Source organism: Benincasa hispida, chromosome 1 (assembly GCF_009727055.1).
Source record: "Benincasa hispida cultivar B227 chromosome 1, ASM972705v1, whole genome shotgun sequence".
In the NCBI taxonomy this organism is placed as follows: domain Eukaryota; kingdom Viridiplantae; phylum Streptophyta; class Magnoliopsida; order Cucurbitales; family Cucurbitaceae; genus Benincasa; species Benincasa hispida.
In genome coordinates, this window is record NC_052349.1 from 89,235,991 (window position 1) to 89,260,948 (window position 24,958).

At 33.9% G+C, this 24,958-nt stretch overlaps 1 long non-coding RNA gene across 1 annotated transcript; it reads left to right on the plus strand.

Annotated features, from left to right (window-relative positions):
- Nucleotides 1-6,622: 6,622 nt before the first annotated feature.
- LOC120067444 lies at nt 6,623-12,542 on the plus strand. Its single transcript, XR_005478987.1, has 3 exons — nt 6,623-7,122; nt 8,246-8,534; nt 12,311-12,542. It is a non-coding gene; the product is annotated as an uncharacterized LOC120067444 (long non-coding RNA).
- Nucleotides 12,543-24,958: the final 12,416 nt, after the last annotated feature.

Genomic DNA, 24,958 nt, shown 5'->3' on the forward strand with positions numbered 1-24,958 from the left:
GATGTGATAGTCGAGCAGATCGAATTGGAGCACAACGTTGTTGATCCCTTTACAAAAGACCTCACGGCTAAAGTGTTCGAGGGTCACTTGGAAAGTCTTGGTCTGAGGGACATGTGGCATCTTGCCTAGGGCAAGTGGGAGATAATACTGGGGTATGCCCTAGTATATTGTATATTGTACATTTTTATATTGTATTGTACATTAGTCTCCCGAGTCATTAGGACAAGTGGGAGATTATTGGGATTGGTGTCCTAATTCTCCCGAAGTTTCGTTGTTTGTAAAGATGTACATTGTTAAATGAATAAAACAAATGATATTTAATTCTGGCATTTAATCAAATCTAATAAACAAAGCTCCTTGGTTATCTTATGTGAACTTAAGCATGTATATGTATAAGACCTAGAACATGAGATGACTAGACTCTGTATATAATGCCGTTGATACTAGAGACTTGCATCTCACCTAAACGACCATAGGTGACACGACCTCAATCCTGAGTGTTTTGTGAACTTATGCCTTTGAGGGCGGTTCTTTGATTAGTATGGGTGAGAATGGCCAGATTGCCAACTCAACATGCCTACCTTTTTGGGGACTTGTCTAATCTGGGAGCTGGGAACTCAATCCACAATATGGAATTCACTCCTTTCCCGAAGCAGGGACAAATAGAGAGATTGCTCCTTTAAGATCTGATTCCGGGGCTTGAACATAGTGGCCACAACTTCTCTTTGGAAGAGAAGACTTAGTCATAATAGGACTATGATTTATGTTCATTAAAGGGATCAGTGGAACTTAAGGAGACAGATGTAACTATAGGGGCATAACAGTTATTGGCCCAGTTGTACTTACGAGCGATCTGTGAAGGGTTGTCGCACTGCTCATTAGTTAAGATGCACACATAATATATCTGTAGTGAGGAGAATTCAGCTGTTAGTCTTTAGTGGAGTGCCTGGCAGTTAACGAATAGTGGATCCCGTGACTAAAGAGTTTAGTCAGTTATTCACGTATCGTTGGAGCTTCAAATCTACAGGTCCATGAGGTCCCCTTGATAGCTTGGATTCATGTTGAAGGATCAAGTTCTTGGTGTTGATTTGAAATGTTCAAATTGACAAGAGGTATTTTGATTATATATGATATAATCGGTATGATGTATAAGATACATCTAGTGGAGGATTGATGTAAATGAGATTTACATTAAGTACCATAGAATAGAAAAAGAACTATGGTTTATATGTTTCATGAGATGAAATATTAAAACTATAGGTTATAAATATAGTATGATAAGTTGGTTATCAGTTATATTTATAATAATATTAATTATTTGATAATTAATAGTTTTTCTTTTAAATAAGCAAATATAGTGGGTGGTTATTGATCATGGTAACCGTGAGTTTAAAAGGAAATCGGTTTCCTATTTTGAAAAATGTGGTTTTACAAAAGATTGAAAAAGAATTTGAGTTTTCTCTCCGACGAAAAGAAACTCACGGAAATCGTCAAGTAAATACAGATTTACTAAACGACGGCTGGACGAGCTAAATGCTCATGCAAGTGCTAGCTAAACGATCGTGCAGTGTTTACTAAACAATCGCATAGCTTTGCTAGACGATTGACAGAGATGCGTTGTTCAGTTTCTCGTTAAGCCTTGATCGCAAGCGGTGACTTGGTTTCCTGCACAATAGAGTAGAAATATCTTTTTCTTCCATTTTAATGATGTTAGTGGGTGTATTTGAGATAATTTATATTTATTGTGTTTCTGAGCTAATTTTCACACAATCGACTAATATTTACTCTCTTTTAGCCGCAATATCTGAATAAGGCAGCATAAATAACTTGTATTTCTACAAGTTATCAACGATCATTGGCCCAAGGTAAACGATCGTGTAGAATCAACCAAGCTAGACGATAGAGCTAAGTGATCACATAGCTTTATCTAAACGATTGGGCATCGACCTATACGATAGGTCTCTGACTTCTCCCACTTGTCTAGTCGTGTACACGATTTGTATTTCCTCCATTCATCTGCCTCACACCAAGTTCGAATAGAGCCCACCATCTGTATTCTCACATCGAGAATACCAAGGTCTCCTTGTTGGTGGTGTCAAACTCAACTCGACATCGTCGAGATTTTTCGAAGGATGTTCATAGTACTGCAGAGGCCGTTCGCTGTTGCGAAGGAGTTCGTGACCGAGGAGATCGTTGAGGACGAGCATGAAGTGTTCGTACTGTGTCATGTGGTGTTTCGGTCATATAGATCGAGTGTTTGTAGTTGTTGTTGTTCGATCAGAGTGCGCATCGGAGTGTGGAAACACTTCTGCCGATGTTCGTATAGAGTTTGTCTTTTTGTACATTTTTTGTTCATGCGGTAATCTGTCTGTATATTTGCCTAACTGTTTGTATTGAAGTCGACTGTAAATTATTTATTGATTCATGATTGTAATTTGGAATAATCTTGCTTCCGCTGTTCACGAAAATCGTGTTTCCGATTTCCTTCAAGCTCAACATTTCTAAACGATTGTATACACGCCCACCTTTTACTACACGATCACATAGGATTTGCTAAATTATCATCTTGCTTTTTCCTAAACGATCGCGCGCCCGAGTGTTTACTAAATGATCATCTATACGATCGTAAACCTTTTACTAAACAATCATGTACCTTTTCCTAAACGATCAAGCAATGTCTATACGATACATAATTGACTTCTCCCATTTGCTTGGTCATGGTATACGATCTTCTCTTCCTTCTTCCCTCTACCAAATCCAACAGAGCCCACACTTCCTGGATTCTCACATCGAGAATACCGAGGGTTCTAAATGGTGGTGCCCTCTCTACTACTATGTTCGTGTGGAGTCCATTCGTGGGTAGACGACTGTGATTTGGTGGTCGATTGCTTGGACAGTCTCAGCGAGAGCGAGAGGAGCAATCTTTGGCGAGAACAAGTTTTTTGTGAAGAAGTGTTCTTCAACTTGTACGTACTTCGTTCTTTTTTTCGTTTAAATTTGAAAGCATGCCTGTAATTAGTTGTTAATGCATATCTCGTTTGTTTGATTGTGAATGCATTAATTCTATCACAATGAGTTTGGAACGATCTTACTTCCACTCAATGGTACTCTTGGATAAGAGTTCCTTCAATAATAACTTGAAAGAAAGTGATATTTGTGTTTTTAAGTTAGTGAAAAACATTCAAATATCATTTAAAGTTAACATTTTTCAATTGGGTTTGTAATATAATGAAAATTTGTTGGAAAAAGTGTTGTGATTCTTAGCTCTCAGGCATGTTTTTCTTCATGGATTGTGCTCAAGCAAATAGTTGTTCTAGGAATTTGTTTGAAACACATTGATCCTCTCTTTAATAGAACCCATCCCATTGGGAACTTGTCAATCTACCTTCACATGGTCGAGGTATTGAAGATCCAGGGAAATGATACCGAAGCTTTATAAATGGTTACAATTTACAAGATGTTGTAATAACAGGTTTATTGCTCTTCTAACCCTTGATTAAGTATCCAGTTTGTAGAAATGCATTCCTCTGAACTAGTGTTATTATGTTGATTTTGGATGTGCTATGTGATGATGGGGTCACTGATGGACAGGGGTTAGTTTGGTGGAATTGGTTCAACTCTCAATCCCTAAACTACAACCGCCTTCACCTCGTGGAATTCGAGGATTCTTAATATGTAGTTGTTTCAAACCTCACTTTCTTGAATACTCCTGCATATAACATTCATCCAGTCTATTGTAGGCATGCTATAACAACCAGGGATTAGTTTTTAACCTTTATTTTCAATTCTGTGGTATGATATTGTCCAATCTTGATAATCTCTATTTAAAAAATTAGAGATGGGTCAATTAAAGAGTTGGGAGCTTTTAAGTTGTTGTGTATACCTACCTAATTAGCGTACTGAGAAGATTTTGTTTCGATATGGGTGTTCTATTTACATCTTATTGGAGATTAAACAACTTCGTAAATGTTGATTCTCATATGTGAGTGATATAATATTAGTCTTTAGGAAAGTTAAACAAACATGAGCAGTAAAGCTTGTGTATTGGTTAAACAAACAAATCCAAAGCAGGTGGGTATTAGTTATTTCAAATATTTGGAATTTAAATTGTTTTTAAATTAAGTTGGTTCTTAATTAGTTGTTTGAGTTGAGAACTTATAATAGGTTTTTGTTTAGTTTGCTTGAGTTATCACTGAAAACAGTTAGTTAGTTTTTAACAAGTATTGTTGGATTTGTTTTATGAAGCGTTGAATATTCATTTTTTGGGATTCTGATAGTTTTGTTGAGAAGTAGTCGTGGAATATTATTGGGAGAGTGTGTTTCTTTGAATTGGTTCAAGGTAAATTTTTGGTTTTTTTGTGGTAGCGTCATTTTTAATAATTGAAGAATAAAAATGAAAAAGAGTTTTCATTTTTTTATGAATCGCTTCATTATAGCATTACTAATCGATCGAGCGAAAGAAAGATATACGATAGCCCTTTAAGAGACTAAATGATCGAGCGAGAGGTTGCTAGACGATTGCTCACGAGAGCGAGAGTTTACTAGACGATCGAGTACCTGTCTCTTATACACATCTAGATGTGTATAAGAGACAGATGATCGAGCGAGAGGTTGCTAGACGATTGCTCACGAGAGCGAGAGTTTACTAGACGATCGAGTACCCACTGTCTATGCAATAGACTAAACCTTTCTCCCACTTATTCAATCGTGTAACTTGATCGTATACGTCCTCCTTCCCTCTACCAAATTCACATAGAGCCCACACCTCTTGGATTCTCACTCCGAGAATACCAAGGTTACCGAGTGGTAGTGTCGAGGGTTGCCGTTCGAGGATTAGATTGTTCGTGATTACATTGGGTATTCATTCCGTTCGTGATCATTGAGACTTTTCTGGGACGCCTGATCAGTGGAGATCGAGAAAATACGTGAAGAAGAGTTCTTCAAAGGTATGTCTCTCGATTCCCTTTGTGTTTTAGTAAGAAAACATGCTATAATTTTCTCTACAATGCATAACTGTTCTTGTATGTTTGTGAATGTGTTTATTCTTTCACAATAGGCTTGAAAAGATCTTGCTTCTGCTCACTTTACTGTGGTAACCAAAGTGCTATCCATTTATCCCAAAATCCACAATTTCATATTAGAATAAAGCACATTGATTTCAAATATCACTTCATTAGAGATAAAATTGAGACAGGGGAGATAGAAATCTTAAAAGTCCATACTTCTGATAATGCAGCTGATATGCTAACTAAACCTGGTACAAAGCTTAAATTGGTTAAATGTTTAGAATAGGTTGGTTTAGAGCTTCTAGAAACAGGGTAGACAAACTGGTCAGAATAAAAAAGATCATGAAGATTGTAGGCATTAGAGTCAAGGTAGAGAATTTGAAAAAGTTTGACTCAAATACCTCAGATTTTAAGTTTTTTTATAACTAACTTTTGTAACAGTCAACTTGTATATCATTATAAATACCACTGATTTAAAATTTTAAAAAAGAAATAAAGAGTTATCATCTTTTCTTAGTTTTCTTGCAAACTAAAATCTGTAAGCAATCTGCAATTAGTAAAAGATTTCAGATCTTCCTGTGGACGTAGGCAATCTTGTCGAACCACGTAAATAACTGTCTCTTTCTTCTTCCTTAACTTTTTTGTTTTCAATCAAGTAATACTTCACTGCAAATCGCATGCCAATCATTTACATTACAAACGTATCGAGTATCAAGTTATCGAGTCAATCTTGCATCAAATTATTGCTATCGAGTAGGTCCAAGTATACCCTTTTCACCTTCGAGTTGCACTGAGCATCGTTCAAGAACCGTCGAGTACGATCGAGTATTAACTCTGTTATCATCGAGTTGCATCGAGGATTTAACGGAGACCAGTCAGACGAGGAAGAAAATTCTGATCGAGGATTGAGTAGCAAGGTGTCGAGTGTCGAGTTTTGAGTATTGAGGATTTGGCAGAATTGATTTGAGTCATTTCTTCATCTCTTCAATAATGATCTTGAGTATTTGGGACTTGTAAAGGGTCTTCAGCCCAATATACATATACATATATATATATATATTATTTTTTTAATGACAAAATGATGACAGACATTTAATATCAGACAGTTGCTAACAAAAAGTAAGTGAAAAATCAACATTGAAGACAATATTCAATTTTTGAAAACTGACATTGAAGATAACTGACATTGAAATTTTTGTCATCTACAATGTCGATTTAAAACCGACATTAAAGACAACTGATATTAAAGCCGTTTTATAACACGATCTTTGATGTGGGTTGTCAACCGACATTGTACCCCTATAATGTCAGTTTTAAACCGATATTAAAATTTAGTTTTGTAGTAGTGATCATAAAAGACTTAAATGGAAAATAATTACAAAACATATATAGAAATATATTTACAAATAATTTTAATTTATAGAAATGTTATATAAAAATGTCACAAAAACTTTATTATTAACAACACATCTTAAATCAATATCACTAAAAGAATTAATAATGTATCCACCGACAGCACTAAATATCAAATGCTTTTAGTAACATAGGAAGGTTTCACTAAATATATATAATTTTATAAAAAAGGTAAAAATTTTAGCCTTTTTTTTCCTCCCTCTTTCCCTCCAATTATTTTCCATCCTCCATTTTCCCTCTTTCCACTCTCCATTCCCTCACTCTTCACTTAACCTCACTGTCGGCGAAGAGAAGAAGCTTTACAGTGAACGGAAAAGAGAACGCGAACGACTCCGACGACTGTTGCACAATGAGGTTGTTGCATGATGAACGGACGGACGTGAACAAATGATTTGGACAAACGTGAACAGACTCCGATGACCTTCTCTCCATATAAATCCAGCGACTTGAACGGACTGACAAGAGTGGACGATTCGAATGGACGGGCGAGCTGCTGCACATGATTTGGACGGAATCTTGCTGCCGCACCTGTTTGGATGAGCTGTTGCACACAAATTAGACAAGCTGCTATACAAGATTTAGATAGACAAGCTGCAGCCAGTTTCACATGGATTGTTGCATATGAATAGAATGCCACTAAACAGAGTGGAACTCTGGTGAACGAAAACAAAACCTTCTTTTCAGAGAACGCACTCCTTTTTAGGTATTTTTGTGTGAAATTTCCATCCATTAGTACACATTTAACCCTATTTCCAAACTCACACAACTTTTCAATGATTTCCACATTCTCAGAGAATTTTTAGGTGATTTTTTGTGTGAAACTTTCATTTTTTTAAGAATCTAAAGCCAATCAATTTTCCATCAATTTCTGAGGATCTTAAAGTTAATTGATTTCTAAACAACCTAAATTAGGAACTTAATAAATTAACTTTTAAATTCAAGAACATATGAGTTTACTTTTTTAGATTAATGTTTTTTAGTTTCTTTATTTGTTGATAAATGTTTCTTCTATGGAGAAGAAAGATGATGAAGAATTGATAATCTTTGACTTAAGGATTTTATATAACTAGGCAATTCTATCATTGACTTAATAAAAAATCATGTAATTAGATTATTCAATAGTTCATTAAGAATAAATTCCTAATGCCTCAATTACCTAATTTTACAATTAATCCTAATCTAGGTCTTAGTTGCTACCTAAAGACATTTCACAACTAATCCCTAAATTGTATTGAACTCATGGGTTTTCTTAACTATTCCAATCTTGAAATCAAAAGACTGAAAATTCAAGATTGGTTACATGAATGTTTTGAATTAATAAATTATTTAAAGAAAAGAGGAAAAGAAGTCCACATTTTCTATCAAGACTACTAATTCTTGCAACTACAATTACAATTTTGTTATAAAACTATGTAATTATTGCATACAAAAATTGATTAACCTTTATTCGTCAATTCAATCTTATTCAATTTTATTCTAAATCTCAGCAAGAATATTCAAAAGAAAGTAATTACATGAAAGAAAGTTTAAGAAAAGTCTCAAGAAAATGCCTAATTACATGGTACCCCAAGAAAAAGATTTACCTACTCATGGAGATTGAAGTTCTTTGAGCATTCCATTGATAGTTGCATATTGATACAAGTCTGAGTAGAAATCGACTCAATCTCACAGAAAAATTACTTGAATCGCTCTTGGAAATCAAAATCTCTCTCTAAAAAAAAAGGGTTTTTCTTCTTCAAAGTTTTTCTCTCAAGAAAATGATGGAATTTTTTAAAAATGATATATCTCTGTTTTCACTGAAGAACTGAACTCATTTATACTAACAGGAAGTCATCGCGAAGCATATGGATAGATTGTGTCAAAATCCAGAAAGAAGAACGAGCGCATCGAGTTTTTCTGTTTAAAACTTGCTCCTCGACACTCGACGGTCAATACTCGATCATCGACGCTTTGGATGCTCTTTACTCGATTTCCTTAACTCGATGCAAGATGAATCAAATGAAACTCGATGGAAGATGGTTGAATACTCGATAGTCTTTACTTGATGCTTTTGACAGTATTCTGTTAAATATTCGATGGTTGATGATCCAACAACCTTACTCAATGCTCTCTTGGGTACTTACTTGATTCTCTTTAATTTTTTTATTTTCTTGGTAATTTTTAGTCTTTTTGGTACAATTTTCTTGTAATGACTCCAAAATGCTTCGGAGATCGTTTAATCCTACAAAATTAGAAATTAAAGCAAATAATCAACATAATTTTGGGAGAATTAACATAGAAAATACACAACCATTAAAAACCTAACATATGACTTAAGAGGTCATTGTTTAAGGTTTTGGTTTGTTTGAGTAACTTTGATAGTATTTATTCCTATACGCTTTCGAAAGGAGCTTCCATAATTTATTTTCTTGACAATGTGTTCATGACTATGCATTGAATATATGTTTTACTTTTATGATATTAAGTTTTCTTCAATTTGGAAGATAGTAGGGATGGTTTGGTGTTTTTTTTAGAACATGGTTGTACATTTGACACCTCCTTCTAAATCGTATTTATGATACTTACTTTGATTGGTCCCTTTAGTATGATTTAAGAGGTCATTGCTTAAGGTTTTGGTTTTTGTTTGAGTTACTTTGATGGTACTTATTCCTATACCCTTTTCAAAGGAGCTTCCATAATTTTTTTTCTTGACAATGTGTTCATGGTCATGCGTTGGATATGTGTTTTACTTCTATGATATTGAATTTTCTTCAATTTGAGACATAGTAGGAATGGTTTGGTATTTATTTTAGAACATGGTTGTGCTTTTGACCCCCTTCCCCCTCCCCCAATTGTATTTAAGATACTTACTTTGTCTTGTCCCTTTAGTATGATTTAAGAGGTCATTGCTTAAGATTTTGGTTTGTTTGAGTTACTTTGATGGTACCTATTCCTATACCCGAAGGAGCTTCCATAATTTGTTTTCATGAAATTGTGTGCCATGCGTTGAATATGTGTTTTTCTTCCATGTTATTGAATTTTCTTGAATTTGCAAGGTATAGGTATGGTTTGGTGTTTATTTTAGAACATGGTTGTACTTTTGACTCCCCCTCCTAAATCGTGTTTAGGATACTTACTTTAGTTGTTCCCTTTAGTATGATGTAATAGGTCATTTCTTAAGGTTATAGTTTGTTTGAGTTATTTTGACGGTACTTATTCCCATATCCTTTTGAAAGGAGCTCCCATAATTTATTTTCTTGACAATGTGTTCATGGTCGTCTGTTGAATATATGTTTTTGCTTCTATATTATTTAATTTTGTTGAATTGACAATGTATAGGAATGATTTGGTGTTTGTTTTAGAACATGGTTATGCTTTTGTCCCGCTTCCCAAATGGTATTTAGGATACTTACTTTGATCGGTCCTTTTAGTATGATCTAAGAGGTCATTGCTTAAGGTTTTGGTTTATTTGATTTATTTTGATGGTACTTATTCGTATACCCTTTCAAAAGGAGCTTTCATAAATTGTTTTCTTGACAATGTGTTCATGGCCATGTGTTAAATATGTGTTTGGCTTTTATGATATTGAGTTTTCTTCAATTTGAGAGATAGTAAGAATGGTTTAGTGTTTGTTTTAGAACATGGTTGTGCTTTTGATTGGTCATTGCTTGAGGTTTTGTTATGTTTGAGTTACTTTGTTGAGTTTTGTTCAATTCTTTATTCTCACGTGCTTACATATTTCACATCTTTATTTGTCAAATTTGATGTCTCGATGGTCTTCAGGACAAGATTTTAGAGTTGAATTTGGATGGAAATTGAAAGAGTTTGGGTTGGTATTTTATACTTTTGTTTCAAAATGATGTTCATGCTTCAAAGACCTTTTGTTGGAATTTTTGTTACGTAAACTTATGATAGCTAGTGCTGGTACTAATTTTGTTCTTCTTTTAGTTGATGTAACTTGATAATTACAACTTAGGATGATATTACTCAAATTCACTTATTACAAATTAACGAAGTTTGTTGATATAACTTGTCATATAAACCTGTGACCAAATTGGCATTATTTCATTTTATTTCAATGACAGTGTTGGAAATGTATATCTTCACTTGTAATTTTTGTTTTAAATATAAATTGATTAGTTGATTTATAATTTGTTTAAAGGAATATTACGTTTTAAAATTTTATAACAGGTCTACATATTAAATCGAATATTACTGATGTTTTATAATGTCAGTAAATCATAGTTTTAAAAATAGTAATTTTACTAACACTTGAATTTTTGGGGTTGATGCTATAAATCTCATAGAATCCTGTAGTTTGTAAACACTTGTATGAACAAACATTCTTTGATTTATAACATATGATATTATATTCACATTGTCTATGAAATATTTGATATTTTAGTTGCATTAACCACAAACCAATAAACTTAGGTCTATGGTTATCGTTGTAACTTAAACATGTATGTGGAGAGATACAAGTGGATCGTGTTTTAAGTGATAACCTAAATGGTATGTAGTATATAGATAAGGTTGGGTACCTTGTCCTGCTGACACTACAAGTCATACCTACTTTGTAGGTATTACAAATGTTGTAAAGTGCTATAAATGATATGATCCTAATCATTCATGTATTAGACATGCGAGCGGGGATATTCTCTAAAAAAGAGTTTGTATAAGACCGGACCACGAAATGTTTAGTCTCGTTATATAACGCCATTCATAATTGAGACTTTCATTTCACTAGGATGACCATAGGTAACATGACCTTAATCCTGAGTGAGTTGTGAACTCCTGCTTATGAGAGTAGTCCTTTGATTTGCATGGGTGAGAGTGGCCAGATCGTCGACTCAACAAGTCTATCATTTTGGGGATTCGTCTGATTGGAGATCTAGGAACTCAGCTACCTAAGATGAAATTCATTCCTTCCCCGAAGTAGGGGTAAGTAGATAAATTGTTCCCTTAAAGACTGATTCCGTGTCTTGATCGTTCCCTAAAATTGAAGCACATGAAGGGCAGGTGTCTCTTGCTAATGAAATGGAATTGGGACTAAGTTGAAGGAAAGAAGAAAACTACCTTGCAAAAGAAAACAAAAAATGAGCCAAAAGAAACTAAAACATACCTAAGCGAAACTAAACTAAAAGAAGTTAACGCCTAAAGAAACTAAACTAAAAACCTAAACTAAGAAAAAGTAGTCTAGAAAGGAAGGGAGATTATAAGTTTTATCCTAATGCTGCAATTTTTATTGTTGAAATCCTCATGTTTTAAATATATATTATTTGAAAATTAAAGGGTTTTAGCATGTGCAATGGTTGAAACTTTGATTATTGGGGGAGTACTGAAAAGTTTGGGAGCTTATTAAATACGTTTTGGCGTATTTTTAAATAGATATAAATCTAAAATTTTATAGGCTAAATTTAAAATTATATAAACCTAAAATTATTCTTCAGCATTTACTTATTATACGAACTTTTGTAATGCATTCCTATGAACCATTTTAATTGATTGAGTTTTATTTCAAAATGAGAAGTCTAAGTTTCCCTATTACTTGGACAAAAATCTTATGAGTTCTATTCCCTTTGCTTATTGAATAACTTTTGATTTTCTAAATTTTCCCTTCACTTGGTTGGAATTTGCCCCTGTTTGGATAAGAAAAATGTTCTGTTGCATGGGTCATTGGGGAAATTAATTCACCTTTTATTTTCTTTCAAAGTACGTTAAACTCTTATAGGACATATTTGTCAAATGCTTTTAATATATATTTCTACTTTAAGCTCTAATTAGAATTTTTTTATAACCTTCGATTCATGCAATCTTAGACTCGTATGTGCATTTACAATTTTAGGTGTTATTCTTCTTTAGTCTTAGACTCTTACATGGTCGTCTTGAATTCTATGTGTTCACAATTTTAGGTGTTATTCTTCTTCAAAAGTGATAGAATTTCAAGTGTTCACAATTGAAGTAAGTCACATTCGGAGGAGTTTGGAATGAGTTAATCACCTAAAATTTGCACCATCAAGATTTTGGATTCAAGGAGGAAGGTGTATAGAAATGTGACTGCTAGTCTCCAATTAAGGTGACTATTGAATTTTGTATAAGAGTTTAGTCAACTTCTTTATTTTAGTATGTTGTATCTGTCATATGTGCGAGGATTATTGATTTTGTACCTTGTTTACTATTTAATACACACTAGTGCAATTATTGTGAAACTTCATCTATTTTCTTTCTAAACTATCCATTTTCTTTTGTGTTAGTATGTTTTGTAAAGCAGGTTCCATTTCTGAAGAAGATTTATTGTTTGAATATCATTGATAAGATATGAGTATATACTTGGGTATGTGGTTACATTGTTTTGAGCAAGGATACTTGGCCAGTTTCACGTATAACTTGTCATCAAAGTTTCGTTACTTTGTATGGTGATTAGTGGATTACATTCTTTGATGTGATATTATCCCTCATATTTGTCCAATTTTTGAACTTGTAGAAAGACAAGCACACAAGAGTGTCTCTTCTAATTAGGTATGGACGATTTCATTAATATTATAAATAAAGTCATTACGATCGTCTTTTATGTGTTTAGTTGAATTTATATAGCTATTTTGAAATTATTGTTGCATAATTGGGTTTAGAAATTGGTTTTGGTTAATTCTTTTTTTTTTTTTTTTTTCTCATTAAGTGTCATATATAGGGTTGTATTTCTATCCTGCAATTTTATTTTTGGTGAGTTAGACAAATTTCATTAAGGGTTAGATATTTGGTGAGTTAAACACATTTTTTGAGGGATAAATATTCGATAAGATAGTGGGATGAAAAATAAGAATACATAAGTTAGACATTTTTTTTTGTTAAGACGTTTTGGTGAGTTTTTGTGATGTATGTGTGAAGTGTGTTTGAGTTGAGTGAGTTTGTGCTAAATGAAGTGATTTTCAATAAGTTGTGATTGCTTGTTGGCTAATAAGAGTTAGGTTGGATGAGTTCGTTATATTTGAAGCGTGTTTAATTGAATATCGTTATTCTTGAATTGTATGTGTCTTAGATGCTTAAGTTTGTCGTACTCTTGCGGTGATATGGTAGTGACTAACGTACTAGAGTGTTGTTATAAACATATGCATTGATTGAGATAACTAGAGTTTATGAGTACAATTACATTGCAAGAGGTATGGTACAACTTTTATACTATGGATTTCAAATTTTTTTTGAGTTTCAATGATTCCCATTGATGACTTCCATTTTATTTGATTAGTAACATATCAATACTGATTAATGGAGAATCTCAGTCATGAAACGATACGAATAGAATCATTTGTTAATAAGATTTGAGTTGGTTTCATTAAAGGTTGGAATGAAGAAATGAACATTCTCTTATCCCTATGACGATGAAATGTTCTACATTAACGTATCTAACATTGAACTAAAATCCTGCATGTAAGAACTCATTTAATCTGTCATTTAAGTTTCTGTTACGATGATTAAAAGAAAAATGTATTGGTACCTTTGTTTTCTGTTGATTAGTCCCTATCTGCTCTGTGAGCTATGCGCCACTGTTTCTCAGTAGCCCTTTTAGTTCATTAACGGTTCATAAATACTAGCAATTAACGTTGTGGAAGTAGGTGTTGATAGAACTATTGCCTACAACCATGGAGCTGCCAACTAGATTATTGTCCTTATGATAGATGTTCCTCATTTTAGTCATGCGTGTAGTTTGTTGGAAATGTGTACGTGTTTATTTTTAATTATTTTTTCGTCATTACGTTGATGCCAATTTTTTTTTTTCCTGAAAAAAGCCATTGTTTATAGTTATTTATCATGTGAGAAACTTTGTGGAAATAAGTTATTTCTCTTTTCACTACAACAAATAGATCTTTTAATAGCATCATAGCATAACTTTTCTTATAAAACGCTATTGAAAAGAATAGGAAAAAAAGGTGGACAAGTGAAATTTGGGCACGCTTAGGTAAAAAATTACGCCTTTTTTTCTCCTCGGTCTTTATTTGCAAGGTCCCTCATTTTCTCCATCTTCTTTCGATCGACGCCCACAACTGACCATCTCGTCTACTTCTCTGTTATTCACAACTCCATCATCCGCGAGCATCTCCAAACAGAAATTAAATCTTGAGATGCCATTTTTGTGATTCAATGTGATTTTTGATTTTGTCAATATGTGGGTAAGAGAAATTAAATTTTAAAAGGAAAATGAAATTTTGGCAGTGTATGTCCAATAAATCACTTTCACTTTTTCAGTCTATAATCTTTAGAAATTGAAGGGTTGTATTTTTAGGTTACTGAGCCACTTTTCTTTGAAAGTATTGACTTCTAAACTTGAACTCATTTAGGGACATTTCAATCCAACTCTTCACTTTCTTTACATCTACAGGGCTGGGTTTTTCCCCTTTCTCAAATTTACTCCTTCTGGTAATTTTTAAGCCTTAAACATCATAGTTGTATTATTATGTTTTTGGGTGAGTACAAATTTGATCAATATGTAGATCAAGAGTTATTTTCATTTGTTTCATTTCGTTCAAGTTCAACAAATGGTAATTTATAAAGGTCTGTTTTTGTTCTTATTTATTTTTAAAGAACGTATAGGATATGCAAAATGTCTTCCAACTCATATAGTGTAGCTAAAAGTTTCAAAGTTGGGCCAAGAAATAATGATCGTAAAGCTTGTCAACACTTCACATTCTTAGCTAACTTTAGTTTAGTGGAAAAATTAAAGTGTCTTTCTCTCTGTTTTTTTTTAAACGCAAGTGGGTTCTCTCTTACTATGACGGTTTTAAAACTTGGATTGCCTTTAAATTTTCTTCTATAAACCATCAAATAAAATACTTTTGACCTATATATAAAGTTCTATATTCAAGTGTCTTTCATTCTTTTTTTACACTATTTATTTGATTGTAACTTTTGGAGTCTCATCTTGAATGTCTTCGATTGTTAACTCTTCCATCCCTCTAGAAGAAATACTTGGCTTAACCTTATATGAAGTCTCCGTTGGAATACTAATCAGTTAGAATTAGAAAGGAACAACAAGCATTTTGAAGGAAATGAGAGAAATTACATCTTCATTTTATTTTCCATCTTATCATTATGTGGTCATGCTTCTTAGAGCAAGTTACATAATATTTTTTTTAGTCACTTTATAGTTTGCAAATCTGTCAATAGTTGGGTCTTTCGAAACTCCTAGATATTTACTGACTTTCATTTCATTTAATGATACATGATAGTTATAAATAAATAACTATTAAGGTTCATTAAGGGTTTCTTAAATTAGTTTCAAACTGCAATAGATTGCTCCTTATGACAACTCACTTTGATTTCCTCTTGGAAGATTCAGGTGACAAGAATTTCATTAGAGGTAGAAGCTATATTTACGAGTGTTGATCCATATGAAAAAATGAGCGATTATAATAAATAACAAACAAAATTATGTTTGCAACTTTCTTCCTATGGTCTATCTCTATATCAACTCAAGAGCAAATAGGATTAAATAGATCTCCAAGCTCTAATAACTAGTACAAAAATATTAAATAGTTTAGATTAAAACTCCCTTCTAAGAAATACTATTATAGAAAATACTATCATAGTTCTTCTATAAAGAGCATTGAGGAAGAAGATGAAATTTGATTCCAGTATTGCATAATTTTTCCTATGGTTACTTTCTTAGATAAGCTAAAGGGCTCTTGGGTTGATGCACAAAGGTTTCAGTGGGCTTCTTGAATGGGATTGGGACCATATCTTCTAACTTTATGTGCTCCATATTTCAATATAGTACTTACTTTTATAGTTATTTTTTGTTGGACATCATTGTAGTTTGATGTTTTAAGTGTGAGACGGTGTTTTGGGTCTCCTCAACTTATAAGACATTGACATTGGATGATGCTCTCTCTATTAGTTATATTGGCATCAACCAATTTCTCCTATCACATTACACGCTTTGCTAAACTTTGTCCCTTCACTTTCAGTTTGTATCAATATAAGAAAAGTTATATTTGAAGAAATGTCTCAATGTGCACTATTAGATGTCGGTAAGTTTTGGACTATTAGTTTCTTTAATCTCTTTATCTTATGTCACTTTGCTTATAAAGGTTTTAAATTTGTAATGTTCTTTTTGTTCATGAAATACTTGAAAATGTTAATTTAGGAGATTGTTCTTTACAGAGAAATTTCTTTAATATCTCTAATTGGAGGGTTGTAATTCTTTGTCGGTTTTCTTAGTAAGTAATTTGTTATGCAATGCCTTAATTAGGTTCTTCTGGGTGATTGATGTTCAATATTTGAGGTGATTGTTGTTTATTATCATGTTTAGGTTCCTTTGTGTCGTTGGAAGCACGTGCTTGGTGTTTAAGGTGTTTAAAGTGTTGAGTACACCTTTTCATTTATTTTCGGTTTATCAATGGGATTGTGTTCTTTGTTCATTTATGAAGGAAGTCTTGTTTTCCTATTTTGATGCCAATGAATTTGAGTGGGACAACATTCTTTTTCTTTGCAATTCTAAGCTATAATATTATTTGCTCTAATGTTATTTATAGGTTCTAGTTGAACATATTAAAGTAATATTTCCTGGGTTGAAATCGCGAGTAAGTGTTGCTTTTGTTTCTATTGCAAAGGAGCATGTCAATTATGGAGAAATAGCAGAATCAAAGGTTTGCCTCTAAAAACCTTATTCTTTTTATTTAGGAGCATAACTGTTGATCTTCTTTTCTCCTTTTTTGATCTATTTCTGATGTTATGTTTATGTTCATATGTGACATTTGATAAAGGAATACATCTATTTCTGGTGTTATGTTTGTGTTCACCTGTGACATTTGATCTACTTCTAGTCTTCTGCACTAGTTATGCTATGCTAGGATCTTGAGACGAGTTTCTATTTTCAACTTCTAAGGTCTCTCTAGAATTTACTACAGTGGTCTTGAGTGCTTGTTTGCATACTATTTAAATTTCTTCTAATCTTCCTTTTTTTTTTTTTTTTTTTTTTTTTTTTTTTTTTTTTTTTTTTGAATTTCTAGATTTTGTTTAGGTTGAGGGGAGGAATACTTAGATGGTGGATATTTGGTTCCTGCTAGTAAGGTCTAAGGTGTTTGATGATTTGCCTCCAGAACCAGAATGATTGATTTTTGTGGTCTAGTGTTAATTGATATTTGTTTTTTTTTTCTTCTTCCACGAGCTGTGGTTTTGAAACTAATAAAAAATTTCACTATGTTTGCTATGTTAATATCATTGTTGTAATGATAACATCAATAATGCTGACAATTCGAGTTCATGTATGAAAAACATACAAGGTAAACAATCTGGAAATAACATATGTAGATCTTTAAGCCCATCAACAACGACAAACTTTCACTCACTCCTTGGTAGTCGAAAAGAAGGTTAATCTCAAATTAATTTAGTTTACGATTGTTTTGTTGATTTTTAGATTTTTGTTTTACATGCTATTGTGGTAGAACTGAATTTGGTAAGCAAACTCCTAGTAGAAGAATTAAAGTTTATAATCATATTGAATGGATGGTTTCAATGCTGTTATTTGAGATTGTTTTTTAGTTATTGTCACTGCAAGTATTTTATTGCCAAGGCAAGGGATCCGATTAAACCTTTTCAAGAAGTATTCCTGCTCCTCAGGTAAACAATCATTTATGTCGTTTTTTTCTTAATGTTGTAGTTTGAATCTTTCTTTCACTAATTCCGTTAATTAATATCTTGAATTGATTCTTTGAGATTTTGGTACACAATTTATAAGCTGTAGATTGTGGTACACAATTTATATAAACACTCTAGAATGGTTATTTATTGTTACTGATATATTGTCATTAGAGCTATAGCATTTCCTTAAAGACTGATGACACGTTTCATGTTTGGGAATGATACTGATAAGAGCTATTTCATCAGCTAATGGCCAATGGTTGTGATATATAAATTGTAGAAATATAGTGAAAAGTGATGTCCTTGTCTGCTTGATCTTGTAGAAGACATACAAAGGTAGCTCTTGTCCTGCCTAATACTAGCTGTTGAGGAAGCTCATTTAGTTTATCTACTTTTTAAAGTAGTTCTGGAGCTTTTATTGATGCAACTTCTTGCCATTTTTTATTTGTGAAATTATATCAACTCTATTAAAAATTTAAAAATATAAGTCAAGGTTAACCTTGTGAGGTCATTTCATATTATTTATTTAGGAATGTTATTTGAGTTTCAATAATTTTTAATTAAATTTCCTCCACGAAGTAAGAGAGAGGACACCCTTTTTATTTATTTTTTTAAGAAATTTTATTTAGATTCATTCTAATTTGAATTTGTTTGATCTTCGAGAAACCACTTTTCATTTTTCTAGTATAGTTGTGGGCAAGTTTCTATTTTGCATTTGCTTTTGTTTGCAATATTCTTTTTTGCATTTTCATTAGTTTTCTTGTTTAATTATGCCTAATGGAATATAAGTAAACCTATGTAACTTTCTTAATTTAAGTTTCACTTTGTTCTTATTCTCAAAAACTCATTTAATCGATATCCTTGTTTTATGTATTTATAATTTTTTAGGTTACATTTCCTATAATTCGACTAATTTTCTTCGGTTTGTCATTGTGTTTGAATTTTTAAAATTTGTTCTCTTGTACATAAATATGTACACTTTTAACTATGTTTGAATGGAAATGTAGGGCAAAGATTCCAACGTAATATAAAAATTGGAACATTGTTTATGGGTATTTTCGTATCCAAAGTAGAATATCTAATTTCATTTATGAACTAGTAGCCGACAAATCAAAATTGGAGTCAAGTGGGGATAACAACTCCCCCTAACTTTTTGTATTTTATACATATGCTACTATATTCAATAAATTGTATATTTTATATTTTAACTATCTTTTGTTGAAAATTACTTGTTGAATTTATTATATTGTTGTACTAAATTTGCTTGAAATTAAATAGTTTTATATGATATTTTAAAGAATGAGAATGAAATTATTTCACACTAAAGTTATAAGAGTTTTATGATTATAACTATTATTAATAATAAATAGTAGCAAGAAATTATTATAAAATCTACTATAGCCTTTCAAAAAGCTATAGAACATATATAATATTGCAATCAAATGTTATAAAAACACAAAAAAACGCTATAGAAACAAGCATAGTAACAAGTTTACTGTTATAAAGAGTGCTATTAAACAACAATCATAACATTAAAATTATGCACTAGAAAGTCTTTAATAGCGCTTTTTATAGTTTTAAAAAATGCTATAGAATGTTGAGGACTTTAATAACATATGCTACGACAGTATATCTAAAATACTATAGAAAGTCTTTTATAGTATTTGTTGACCGCTATAAAAATGCTATAAAAGACTTTTTATAGCATTTTCTTACTGCTATAAAAAATGCTAGAAAAGGTTTGTTATAACATTTTCCAATAAAGCTATGAAAAGTTTTCATAGCATTAAACTTAAGCAATCGAAAATGGATTTCTAATAGCATTTATGATAGTGTTAAAAAAAAAACTAATAGAAAGTCAGGGACTTCCAATAATATGGGCTACGATAGTATTTCAAAAACGCTATAGAAAGTCTACAATAACATTTTTTAATGCTATCGTATGTGATATTTATTTATTATAGTGCTTAGTTGTTTGGTATGTTTGGGTGCTATCATGTTAAAATAAGGCATGAATTGTTCATAGGTGTCAATATATGCCATTAATTATCTGCATTAGTAGACTGAGTGAGCGTTTAACTTTTGTTCTAGAAATGGCGTATGAAAAGGATGTTTAGACTTACACGAATGTTGTGATTATTGTTGACATTGATTCATTGAGTTGATCTCTAAAATGAATGTTGTTTTTTTACTAGGTTTTGCACAAGCCCATTAAAAGTAGTGAAGCTACTAAGAAAATCATTGACGTTCGGTTAGTGACAAAACTTGTTGTAATGTAGTTACTCACTAACAAAGACATTAACATAACAACTCTCTTTTTCAACAAACTAATAACTACCAAACAATTAATATTATCAATAGAAGCCATGAACAATTTAACAACCCAAGTATAAAAATAGGAACTTGATGTCAAAGCTAAGGACAAAACTAAAAGCACGAAGTCATGAACTAATAAACAATAAAACTATTTATAAACCACATGTTAAATATTAAAATTATAGACAACTTATCACCAACATTATTTTTAAAAAAGCCATTAAAGTCTTCTAGCACACTAATTATAAACCCAAAAACAAATCTATGACTGTCATACCTGCAGGATAGTCATAGTGTAAAAATAAAAAAGTAGGGAAGAGAATAACAACACAGTTGCGTGGAAACCTTTGTACAGGGAGAAAAACCACGATAGACATTGATTTTTATTATTAATTCTGATACACAAAGTACAAGAGAATAGGCCAAATAAATAGACTAGTGAGAAGCCCTAGAGTACACATAATTACTAAAATCCCCCTGGGGTTACAAGTTGCTTTTTCGACACTCCCCCTCAAGTTGGGGCGTAAATATCAATAAGATCCAACTTGCTAACACAATAATCAAAGCTTTGTCTCAGTAATTCTTTTGTGAGCACATCTGCAATTTGCTGATTTGAGGGAACATAAGGAATGCATATACTTCCGTTGTCAAGTCTTTCCTTGATGAAGTGTCGGTCGATCTCAACGTGTTTTGTTCTGTCATGCTGAACAGGATTATTTGCAATACCTATTGCTGCCTTATTGTCACAAAACAATTTCATTGGGAGCTCATTGTCTTAATGAAGATCTGACAATACTTTCATCAACCAGATCTCTTCACATATCCCTAAACTCATGGCCCGATACTCAGCTTTTGCACTACTTCTGGTCATAACTCCTTGTTTCTTGCTCCTCCAGGTCACAAGATTACCCTAAACAAATGTGCAATACCTTGATGTTTATTTTCTATCAACAACAGACCCTGCCCAATCAGAATCAGTGTAGGCTTCAATGCAGTGTTTATCAGACTTCTTGAACATTAACCCCTTACCTGGTGCACCTTTCAGATATCGAAGGATGCGTTCAACTGCTATCATGTGTTCTTCACAAGGAGCCTGCATAAACTGACTGACGACATTTACTGCATATGAAATATCAGGTCTCGTATGAGATAAGTATATCAATTTTCCAACTAACCGTTGATACCATTTTTTATTGACCGGAACGCTGTTACTAGTATTGTTGAGCTTTGAATTATATTCAACTGGGGTGTCAGCAGGTTTGCACCCAGTCATTCATGTTTCCGTTAGAAGATCAATCATGTATTTCCATTGGGACACTAAGATTCCGTCCCTAGACCGGGCTACTTCCATTCTGAGAAAGTATCTTAACTTCCCAAGGTCTTTAATTTCAAACTCTTTGGCCATCTTTGGTTTGAGTTTCACAATTTCAACATCATCATCACCGGAGAGCACAATATCGTCAACGTACACAATGAGAAATGCTACCTTCCCTGAAGTTGACTTCTTCGTAAAAAGTGTATGATCTGAGTGCCCTTGGGTATACCCTTGTCCTTTAACAAAGGTGGCAAATCTGTCAAACTAGGCTCTCGGAGACTGTTTCAACCCATATAGCGACATTCTCAGCCGACAGACTCGCTGTTTGAACTGATCTTCAAATCTGGGAGGAGGATTCATGTAGACTTCCTCCTCAAGTTCTCCATTGAGAAAGGCATTCTTTACATCCAGTTGATGCAAGGGCCAATCTTTATTAACTACAACTGATAACAATACTCGGATAGTATTGAGTTTAGCTACGGGAGAGAATGTCTCAAAGTAATCTACCCCAAAGGTTTGAGTAAATCCTTTAGCAACTAACCTGACTTTGTACCAATCAAAAGTCCCATCTGACTTGTACTTTATAGTGAAAACCCATTTGCACCCAACCGTCTTGTGCCCTTTATGTAGGATCACCTGGTCCCATGTTTCATTTTTCTCCAGAGCTCTCATTTCCTCTATAACAGTAACTTTCCAAACTTCAATTCCCATTGCTTCCTGTATGTTACTCGGTATCACCCCTGCATCTAAACTAGTGGTAAAGGCCCTAAATTCTGATGACAGGTTATTGTATGTCATGTAACTATGCATGGGGTACCTTGTACATGACCAAATTCCTTTCCTCAGGGCCATTGGAAGATCAAGAGAAGCATCATATTCCTTCAAACTATCAGAATTTCCATTGTGATCGCTAGTTTCCTCTTCCTGTTTCTCATCTTCAGAAATCACACCTTTTTCACAATTATCTTTAGTATCACTCACATTTTCTAAAGCTGTGTCTGAATCGTCATTCACTATCGTCTTCCCATCTGCTATAGTGGTGCTATCAACACCTTTCCCTCCTTTTTCCTCTCTACCCTCGTTAATACAAGTATCAATCTCATTAATTTCAGGAATACATGTGCCTGATGTCGGGTTTGACTCATAGACCGGAGCCGGAGATGTAACAAGTGACGCTGTTTCCTTCCTGAGATTCTTCCTATAGTATGTTATCCATGGGACTTGATTGGTAGGAAGGATAGGACCAACATGTTCATGAATAGGGACAGACTCCAAGGGAATTGTATATGTGGACCAGTTATCTCTTCACTAGAGATCTCCCCCTGAAGATGGCTAACAGGGAAGAAGGGCTGATCCTCAAGGAAGGTGATATCAATGGAAACAAAATATTTGCGAGAGGATGGATGGTAAAATTTATACCCGCGCTGATGGAGTAGATACCTAACAAAGACGCACTTTTGAGCACGAGGGTAAATTTTGTGCTGTTTGGACCATGGGAGTGAACAAAGGCAACACAACCAAAAACTCGAAGTGGTACATCGAAGACTAAATGAGTCGTAGGGTATGACTCTTTTAAACAGTCTAAGGGGTTTTGAAAATTAAGGACCCGGGAAGGCATTTGGTTGATAAGTGAGCAGCAGTAAGGATGGCATCACCCCATAGGTAAGACGGGAGTGATGTGGACCTGTCTCTTATACACATCTAGATGTGTATAAGAGACAGATCGGAGACTAAACGAGTCGTAGGGTATGACTCTTTTAAACAGTCTAAGGGGTTTTGAAAATACACATCTAGATGTGTATAAGAGACAGCCCCATAAGTAAGACGGGAGTGATGTGGATAGCATTAAGAACCTAGCAACTTCCACCAAATGACGATTTGTCCTCTCTGCTACCCAATTTTGTTGAAGAGTGTAGGCACACGAACTCTGGTGGATAATCCCTTTGGAAGTAAGAAACTCCTAGAAGGAAGCGTTAAAGAATTCCCGCCCATTATCACTTCTCAAAATACCAATCTTGGCATTAAACTGGGTTCCACAGTGGCATAAAATTGTTGGAATATAGATAACACCTCGGACTTATCAGTGAGAAGAAAGACCCAAGTAAGCCGAGTGTGGTCGTCTATAAAAGTGACAAACCAGCGTTTCCTTATGAAGGTTGTGGTTGGTGAGGGACCCCAAACATCACTGTGGACTAAGGTGAAGAGTTTGGATGGTTTATAGGGCTGGGAGTGGAAGGAGACACGACTCTGTTTGGCACGAATACACACTTCACACTTTAAAGAAGACACATTAATATTGTGAAATAAATGCGGAAATAAGTGTTTCATGTACTGAAATTTCGGATGCCCTAAGCGGTAATGCCATAACAGAAAATTATTCTCAGAGGTAGAAAAATTTAAGGAGACAAGGCTAGTCCTATAATCATTCCTAGAGGAAACATCATCAGTTAGGAAGTAGAATCCCCCATCGTGCCGGGCAGTGCCAATCGTCGTCCCCAGCTTAGATCTTGAAATAAAACAGAGTCTGGTGAAAAAACTGCCTGACAATTCAAATCTCTTGTAATCTTACTGATGGATAATAAATTATATGAAATTTTAGGAACATGCAAAACGTCCTGCAAAACCAAACCCTCAAACGGAGATAAATCCCTTTTTCCTGCAACAGGTGCGAACGACCCACCTACAATCCTAATTCGTTCGCTACCAGCACTTGGATAATATGAAAGAAACTGATCAGAGGTATCAGTAAGATGATCCGTCGCCCCTGAGTCAACAATCCAAGGTTTTTTACCGTTCACATTAATAATATCAAAAGACTGCATATTGTCTGACTGGGCGATGGTACTGATTCCAACCATACTCAGGCTGGTCGTACTGTCAACTGAGGGAAACACAGGCAGGATATTTGTAGTAGGTAAAATAGGGAAAGAATTTACCGGGCTTTCATCTGGGTATTGGGTCGAGTCACAATCGGTTGGAAACGGGGCAACCACTAACGGCTGAAAGGAAATCGACGGCTGGAAGGTAGTCGCCGGCTAGAGGCGGTTGTCGGCCTGTTGTTGGTTGAATGCGCCTAGGCAGAATCGGAAAGGTCTTGTTCTCTTTGCTAGACGAGTGGGTTCGCCGGATCTGACGCAAAAACCCTAGGGTATGTCGGCGCAGTTGAGAATCTGTAGGTCGAAGGCGCGATTTGAAGCTGTCGAAGAAACTCTGTCTGCCGAAGGGTTGCTACGGATGCGGACGTCCCCGATCGGAGCCAGATCTGTTCCGCCTCGTGATGGGTCTGAGGGGTTGT